Genomic DNA, 9,266 nt, shown 5'->3' with positions numbered 1-9,266 from the left:
CCACTTCCCAGTAGCTATATACACTGGTGAGCCCACTTTACATATTCAAGATCCAAATTATAGCAGGCACAGGCAGAAACTTTGGCACTGGTTGTTGGACTGAAACAGCAACGTGGAAATAAGTAAACTTGTTTGTTCAGCCAGAATCCTAGGACTTTCTCTGTCCCATTGAGTAAGAAGCCATCCAGTCAGCCGATGCAGCCTCCCCACTGCCTTGTTTCCATTGCTCTTTAGTTCTGGTGTCTGAAGTCACAGAATGTATCCTGACTCTTGCTGTCAGGGAAGAATATTACAGGGCTCTTGCTTAGTCTTAGTTTCCTTGGGGGGCAGTGTGGGGGCGGTTGGGGGGGGTGTTGAGGATTCTTCTAGTTGCTTCCTTGGGGTTGGTGTCAGCTGTATAAACTGACTGGCCTCACTCCACACTTGGAAGTGTAAGTGGAATCCAGATTAGTCGGGCTTCATTCAGTTTGCCGCAAATGAGTACTTTATTCTAAGTCCTAGGCACAGGCAAGGCTATTAATATGTAGACAATGAAGAATAACTGAAAGCATATTTTCTTTGACCATTTATAAGATTATAATAGCCATATATATATAATTTTTTAAAGAATTCATATCATGTGCTGGGTGGTGGTGGTGCACCCTTTAATACCAGAACTGGGGAGGCAGAGGCAGGTGGATCTCTGTGAGTTCGAGGCCAGCTTGGTCTACAGAGTGAGTTCCAGGACACCCAGAGTTGTTACACAGAGAAACCCTGTCTCAAGATACAAAACAAAACAAAAAAGAATTTATGTCACAAAGTATGTTTGTTAACTTTTAGAATGTTAAAAGTAAATCCTTTTAAAATTAATTTTCTGCATCTGATCATTTTCACATACCTTTCAAAATCTCACTAATTTATGTCTTTAGAGGGAATTGTCCTTTCATCATTAAAAATTCCCAAGTAAGGATCCTCGTTCAAAATGACTGTGCTACCTCCTGTAAGCCATACCACCTCAAACCTGACTTTTTATTATCATATGAGATAGAAGACACCAAAAGAAATAAAAGATATGAAATCCTAGTGGGGACTTTTATTTTATTCTGATTATAGTAGAGGTTTTAAAATTATTTTATATAGATTTAATAATACTATGTCATTACTCAAAATGTGAAATACTATATTAAAGTGTTGGATTTTATTTTCCTATGTTAAAATTACTAATGACTATATTCTCTGCAATGTTTGACTTTTTGTTTCACTCCTTATCAGTGAACCTAAAAGGGTAAAGTGCCATTCAGCTGACAGCCTTTGAAGAATAGCTGTTTGAGGTGAGAATAAATTGATAGCGTGGTTGCGGGGTATGGTGGTAGCCGTCCCAGGAGATAGCTTATGCAAAGTGATGGAGGCCTGCCCATCACTGCACTCGGAGCGCCGATGTTCTTAACTTGAATAGGAAAGCATTTATGTCTTGCACCTGCTCCAGAATATGACTGGCTGTCATGCATTCCAACAAAAGAGAGGAAAAGCTGTCACTGTAATTGAAGAAATGTGCACAAGCATAAGAAAAGGCAAAACATTTCAAGCAGTTAAAATGTATTTTTCATTGCTCTATTGTGCCTACTAGTCTCTGAGTTTTGCTTGGTATTATGAATGCTTCTGTTGAGCTCATCAGTATGAGTTCATCATTACCAAAAGCCACTGAATTATTAAAGAGTGCCTGCTCTCGCGCTGCAGGAGCAAAAGGTTGGCGCACTTATGATTCCTGGCTTTTCAGTGGCTTATAGCAAAATATCATCCAGATGAGACAGAAATACAGTTTTAGGAGGCTTTTGGTAAGAGGTAAAATTTAAAGTTGATCAAATTGAAACTGCATCCTAAAATTTCTGTAAATTAAAATAATAGAGTAAAAATGTATTTTGAAACTAAAAGGCAAAAGGCCTTTTGAACATGTTCAGATCCCGGACATCTTGGCTTTTGGTTACACCTTTAAGTATGTTAGGAATATTGAAATACAGCTGTCTTTTTACAATATTTTCTTTACTGAGTACATGTTTTCTGAGTTAAGAAACCTGTTAAATCTCCCTGTTTTCCTAACAAATGTTTTGTCCCATAGCATTTTATGTGCTAATTTTCTCTGCCTCTGTCTTTTAACTTTAACTTTTCTTTTAGAATGTGCAAGAGACCTTAAGTTTGTAAGCACCCAAACACACACGGTGAGCATCTGCACATATGAAGTACGGCTATAGCTTAGCCCGACTCAGCATTTAACAAAGGTTTTTAAAGGAAACACCGAAGTGCTTTTCTTCCCTGAGAGCGTTCACTATTGGGAATTATCCACTTAGTTTATTGCTACTGATATTTAAAATGTCTTTGGATCTCCCCTTTTGAAATGTCCTTAGCAACCTGAAGAACATTTAAAGTCTATAAATATTCAGCAGTGTGGACCATCAATCTTCAAGGGTGGTGGAGAAACAAGGGCAGAGTGTTTCTTTCTGAAGTATGTGAAAAGGCATTCAGCACCATAAAAGATGAACAGGTAAATTGCTTGTTTCAAATCATCCATTTTTGGTCAAACTGGGCCTAAATCACATGTTTGTGAGAGGAAAAGTGAAAAAGTAAGGAGGAAATGGGAGAAAGCTCTATCATCTTGACTTGCAGTGAAAAATGTAAGATGGCCTCAAAGATTGTTGGAAAAATGTAGAGGATTTCCACTGCGGCTACAGAAGGGCACTTATGGGGCAGCCCAGGAGACAATGAGATTTTATAGACATTCACTTCTATTTCCAAGCCCAGTAAGTAAATCCACATTGGGACTTCGAAAAAATTAAAACTGTGACTATTATTTCTTAAGCCCCTGGCATTCACCTCAAATCAGTTTCTCTCCAATGGTCACCCCACCCCCACTCTGCTGATTCTTGGTGGGGAGACAGCAAAGCAGTGTTGACCTGCTTAGCATTTCTGTGCTACATAGATAATGTTCAGCCAAGATGGCAGTCAGCTTTGGACGGACTTCAATGCTGGGCAGTTTTCATGCTAGGAAGGGATGAAAACCAACCATTTGATTCAGGCAGCTAGCTGAAGCTGCACACTAACTCCACAAGTGGCTCATCTCAAAAGATGCAGTGCTGTTCGTGGGATAGAAGATCAAGTGGCTGACACATATTAGACACCCGGGCTCAGCAATGACACTCATTTATTGGTGAGCCTGACAGATGACATTGAGAAAATGGTGGTTTTCTCATTTTCTAAATGAATCATTTGAGGTAGAAACTGACAGAGCACTGTTTTGTGCAGAATTTTAAAGACACAAATCAGTGGAGACAAAATTACTTGCCCAAGGTCATATAGTTAAGACATGGAGCTAGGATATGAAGCACATTAGTTCTTTTTCTGTTACTTTGTGACTACCTTTTTTTTTTTTTTTTAATTTGAAAAAGAATCATTCTCTAGCTAGGTAATCCCAGCACTCGGGGAGGCAGAGGCAGGCGGATCACTGTGAGTTCGAGGCCAGCCTGGTCTGCAAAGTGAGTTCAGGACAGCCAAGGCTACACAGAGAAACCCTGTCTTGAAAAACCAAGAAAAGAAAAAAAGGAAAAGAAAGAAAGAATGAAAAGAAAAGGAAATCATTCTTTTAAAAGGTTATCCTGACAGAAAACACTCCCATGTCAGTGAAATGGAACAGTTCTAGAGGCAAATACTTTCACAGCTGTGCCTGGTCAACTAAAAAAATCTGTGCTTGGTTTTAAAGTTAAGGAGACTTTTACTTCTTATTAGCCTTTTCTTGAACTCAAGTCCTTCCAGTGGTCTCCAAATGTTTCTGTTGTTCATCATAGAAAATCCCGGCGAACATAATTGATTATGTTAAAGATCATCTTCTAGCCAGCAGGAAGTCAGACATTACAGCCCTAGAGACTCTAGGCTCACTGGTAGTACATTTCTGTTTGATGTTTAATCCTTAAAATGACTGTGCTATGTATACACTGCTGTGCTATTGAGATCAATTGCAATGACTATATCGCACACAATGTGTTGGACTGGATGTTGTTGGATACAGAGGCTAACTCACAGGCATATTTCCATACCCTCTTAAATTTGCTGCTCTAGTTGGCAGAAGACAGACGGATCCAATTTTACTTTAAAAGACAGCTACAATAGAAAAGAATCAATGGATTCTTACTAAACATCTTCAATTGTCAGTGTTTCCTTTTATGAAAACAGAGCAGAAGGATAAAACATCTGTGCTTCACAATGCTCAACCAGGTGTCTCATTGCCTGTACATCCTCACATGCCTGGGAGAGCATCTCCGAGAGAGCCGGTAGCAGTCTGGGACCTTACACATTCTCATGTGTTGGAGTGGGAGGAAAAAGGAGGCTGGAATTGCTTAGATAGTGGAATCATTTAATTTTTCTAAAACTGAGTCATATTGAATATATTATCAAGCAGTTACTTTGTTGCACTGTTTCACATATACTTTTTCTATACTTTTTGAAGTTTTATATTATATACCACTTAAATGATAAATGTATTTTGCATAGAGTAATTTTAAATGTATTTGGCTACCTTTCATAAAAATGTTAACCCTCACATCCTCTTGCTATATTTTTTCTCTCAGGATAAAACAAGTCAACTTGCATTAGAGTTTTTAATTTACATAGTAACAATAATAAGATATTATGTAACTCTTGCTAACAAAAAGTCACAGCATTGTACCCCAGTGAAACAAGCTTTTTCCTGTCTGCATATCTTTATTCTTCCCTTCATTCTCTTTTGTTCTACTTTGCCTCCAGAACATCTCAGTTTATGCCTGTTGACTTGGTGAAATTACAACTGTAAGTAAATACACGAAGGCACATTCACCATAACTAGTCATTAGGAAAATGGAACCCATAGCCAGTTACTACTGCATTCCCTAAAAAAGCTGTCATTAAAAACACCAACCCTATCAATTGTTGGTAAAGACTAGAACTTTTCACATTGCCATAAAGAATAAGAGGTGGAGCCAGGCATAGTGACTCCACGCCTTTAATCCCAGTACTTGGAATGAGAGGCAGGTGAATCTCTGTGAGTTGAAGACTAGCTAGGTCTACATAACTCTAAACTAGAAATCCATATGTGTATTAATAAGAAAAAATGACAAATAAATTCTGGTATGGCCATACAATGGAATATCATTTAGAAATAAAAACTTCTTTTACACATGGTGGTGGATACCTTTAATCCCAGCACTCGGGAGGCAGAGGCAGGTGAATCACTGTGAATTTGAGGCCATCCTGGTCTACATAGTGAGTTCAGGACAGCCACAGAAACACAGAGGAAAACCCTGTCCTGGAAAAACACAACACAACAAAACAAACAAACAAAAACACCCTTCTTTTACATAAAACATTTAAGATTCTCTAACTATGTGAGTGAAGCTAAATGAAAAAAAATTATATATGACTCTATCTAAAAGTCTATAAAGATAAAGCCAGGTGGGTGTTTTCCTGGGAACAGGAAAGAGGTGGACCTGCAAAGACACAGGAGGACATGCTTGTCATCCAAATGAGCCAGAGGTTTTATGGGCATTTGTCAAAGCATCGGTTGTAGAATTCAGACACTTAGAATCTATTGTATGTCAACTGCATTCAAATTAGACTATTAAAAAAATAACAGCCTGTCAAAACCCCCAAAGTATCCACATCGTAGTGTTGGTAACTCTTCTATGTCTTGATTTGGAAGCTGCTTTAATAGCTTTTTAACCTGGGTGTGGTTACCAGAATTTTACACAGTGTGAAAAAATACACCTGCACATATGTACTTTTCTGTAAATGTGGAACACCCCCACCAAAAATAAGACATAGAACAAAATAAAACCTTGCAAAGTTTACTTTCCAGGGCATGTAGAAAGCAGTCCAGTCTCACCATAAATTGAGAGATTTTCTCTCTCTCTGTCTCTGTCTCTGTCTCTCTCTCTCTGTCTCTCTGTCTCTCTCTCTCCTCTCTCCACCCCCACCCTCACCCCCATCCCTCCACCCCTCCTCACCCCACCAATGGAGAGATTAGAAACAATGTGCAAAAACAGTGGCTATTTCAGTTCAGGCCTCCCTCTGCCCGGCCTCTGCATTCTTGTGACTTTTCAGGTCAGTGAAAGGACTGGCCCATGAAAGTTGTGTTAAAGAAACAATCATCCTGATTCCTTAGGGACATGCCTTCCTCTTGCAAAGCATAATCCACCGTGATTACCATTAGAGTCCTTCAAAGCTATGGATAATAGTAAGATCAATAATTACAGTTTATGAGTGACAATACAACCAAGGTTTTAATTATCACAGTAGAGCCAGTATGGTCTTTGGGATAAGAACAAAGAAAAAAAAAAAAAAAAAAAAAAAAAGAAGACCTCTCTCCCACTAGTAGAGAAAATACATTATCACAGAATGAAATGATCAGAAGAAATAATTAAAATAATAGTAATAATAAATGCAATAACATTTTGAGCAACAAAAAACAATCAAAAAATTCATATCCTGGCTATATAATGAATTTCAGGGCCAACAGTTCAGTGGAAAAGCCTTCTTTTTCTTTAAAATTTAGTTAAATTCTATCAAGGCAAAAAAGAAAGAAGTACATAATATTGAGCTACAGTTTTCTTTAGAAGCTGATTTAAGTAATAATTCTATAAAATTAAAATTGATACTCTCCAAAAGTCAAACATCATTAGTATGAGGCTTTGAACATAAGAGATGCTCAAAGTGATACAGTTTCACAACCAGCTTGGAGTGAGAAAGGGAGATGTAATAAGGCATGCCGGGAAGAAAAAGAAGAGCACAGCTATAGCAGAGCAGTAGACAACTGAAATTCCCGGTAGGCTTCTCAAATGTCATCCCCAGTGATCTTTGGCTGTTGCTCAGGGCTTTTGCCCTTTACAAAATGCTAAGGATTCTATTCTGTTCACAAAGCATCCCATTGGATAGGAGGAGGAGGCTGGCCTGACTCCCAGTCAATTATAATTGGTTTATCTCACTTTAGCTGCCAGTAATTGTTTTAGAAAGCACACATAATCTTCTTCTGGCCATCCAGGAATGGGATATCTTCTAGAAACCTCAAAGGAAGGTTCTCCTTATCTTAAATAAGGCACATGGAAGATGCCCTTCTCAGCAGGAAATAACCTACCTGTGAGTCCCAAAGCAAATGTTGGTACTCTCCTACTGTGTTTATGGGCAAAGTCTGTGTGAGAAAGGGACAGAATTAATATCAGAATGTAGCCCTTACCCAGCTCCAAAGTTGCTCCTAACTGAGCCATACAGCTTTGAAGGCTTGGTTTGAGCCTCAGTTTCCTCAGTTGTGAAATGAAGGCCAGTTTTTACTTGATATCTCTAGGATCCTTGTACTCTGCCTGCCATTTTTCTGTGGTTCTTAACAATTACAGGCCATTTTTCTGAGGTTCCTGGGTACTTCCTGATCATGAAATACATACTACAGTTCAGTGTGTCCTCTAAGAACAAGTGTTTTTAGACTTGTGTAGGCCCAAACCATTAAAAGATTCTGAAACATTCCAAATATCACAAACTGGTATGTGTCTAGTTTTGATACAGGTGAGAAATGACGGGTAAGGAGCTATAATAAATTGCAATTGGCAATATTTAGCTTAGACCCAAGGTTCCTAGTCTTATATTGATCAAAGCAGAAAGGAAGAGATGGGGGAGTCCTCAGTGTTCCCAACTATGTAGCCACAGCTACACCGAGAAACCCTGTCTTGAAAAACAAACAATGGTGTGCTTGGTGGCTCATGCCTATAGTCCCAGCACTTGGGAGGCAGAGGCAGGAAGATTTCTGTGAGTTTGAGGCCAGCCTGTCTCCAAAGCAAGTCCAGGACAGCCAAGGCTACACAGAGAAACCCTGTCTCGAAAAACCAAAACCAGCCAAACAAAAAACAAAAACAAAAGAAGGAAAGAACAACAAACAATCAAAAATCAAACAAAAGGATGTTGGTGTTGATAGGCTCACCCCACCCAGTTTTATGGGAGCCATTGCCTACTCATGGGGAGATATTTTATAAGTTGGGAAAATTTACAGTACTTTTAACCCACAATTTTGAATTTTTTGACTAAAGGAAATTAAATGGAATTGTTTTTGTGCTGGAGAGTCACAGGGACCTGTCCTCTCATGTCCCGTTATGTTACTACTGTTTGTCAGCATCTATTGTTCTAAAGACATTTTCTCTTCGTCTGGGTCCATAACAGTTTTAGAACTGATGGACTTTTTAATAGTTTACTGACATTCATTTCTAAAACCTAAAAGAAAAAGGAAGGGATCCCTCTACCATATGAGATCACATACTTATAAAAGGTCATATTTTACTCCTGAGTGTCTCTGAGAAGTTAAAAAAAAATCCCAGCAAAATAGTTTTTCTATTTTCACAAAGCTGTTATTTTTTTAGGTTATTGTTTGTTTCTTAGAGTTGTTTTGTTTTTCGAGACAGGTTTTCTCTGTGTAGCCCTGGGTGACTTGGACTCTCTTTATAGACCAGGCTGACCTCACAGAGATCTGCCTGTCTCCTCCTGCCTGAGTGATGGGATTAAAGGCATGTGCCAGCATGCCTCAGTATTGTTTTATTTCTTTTTTTAAAAAATTATTATAATTTATTCACATTACATACCAATTGTTATGCCCTTGCTCTTATCTTTCCTTTCCTACCCTTCCTCTCTCTTCTGCCCTATTCCCCTCCCCTACACCTCTGACAGGGGGACCCTCCTTCCCCACCATCTGACCTCAGCCTATCAGGTCTCATCAGGATAGCCTACATCCATTTCTTTTGTGCGCCCTGAAGGCTGTGGGCCAGGGGGCAGTGATCAAATCTTGGGCACCAGAGTTCATATCAGAGGCAGTCCTTGCTCTCCCCGCCTCCCTGCATGTCCATCAGCTACATCTGAACAGGGGTTCTCTGCTTGCAATGTCCTTGGTTGTTGAGTAGGTTTGTGCAGGACCCCCTGGATCCAGATCCACAGGCCTTGATGGTCTCCTTCTGGAGCTCTTGACTCCTCTGGGTCCTTCCATCCCCCCATTCTTCCATACAATTCTCACTTCTCCCAAAGTCCAGCTGCTAGTCCCATCATCTGTCCTGATCCCCCACTGGGTGGATTTTCTCAGAAGATATCTATGTTGGACTAATATCCATTTATAAGTGAGCATGTACCATATGTGTCTTCCTGGGTCTGGGTAACCTCACTCAGGATGATCTTTTCTAGTTCCATCCATTTGCCTGCAAATTTCAAGATTTCCTTGTGTTTCATAGCTGAATAGTATT

Source organism: Acomys russatus, chromosome 10 (genome assembly GCF_903995435.1).
Source record: "Acomys russatus chromosome 10, mAcoRus1.1, whole genome shotgun sequence".
In the NCBI taxonomy this organism is placed as follows: Eukaryota; Metazoa; Chordata; class Mammalia; order Rodentia; family Muridae; genus Acomys; species Acomys russatus.
Note: the sequence above shows the minus strand (reverse complement) of the source record.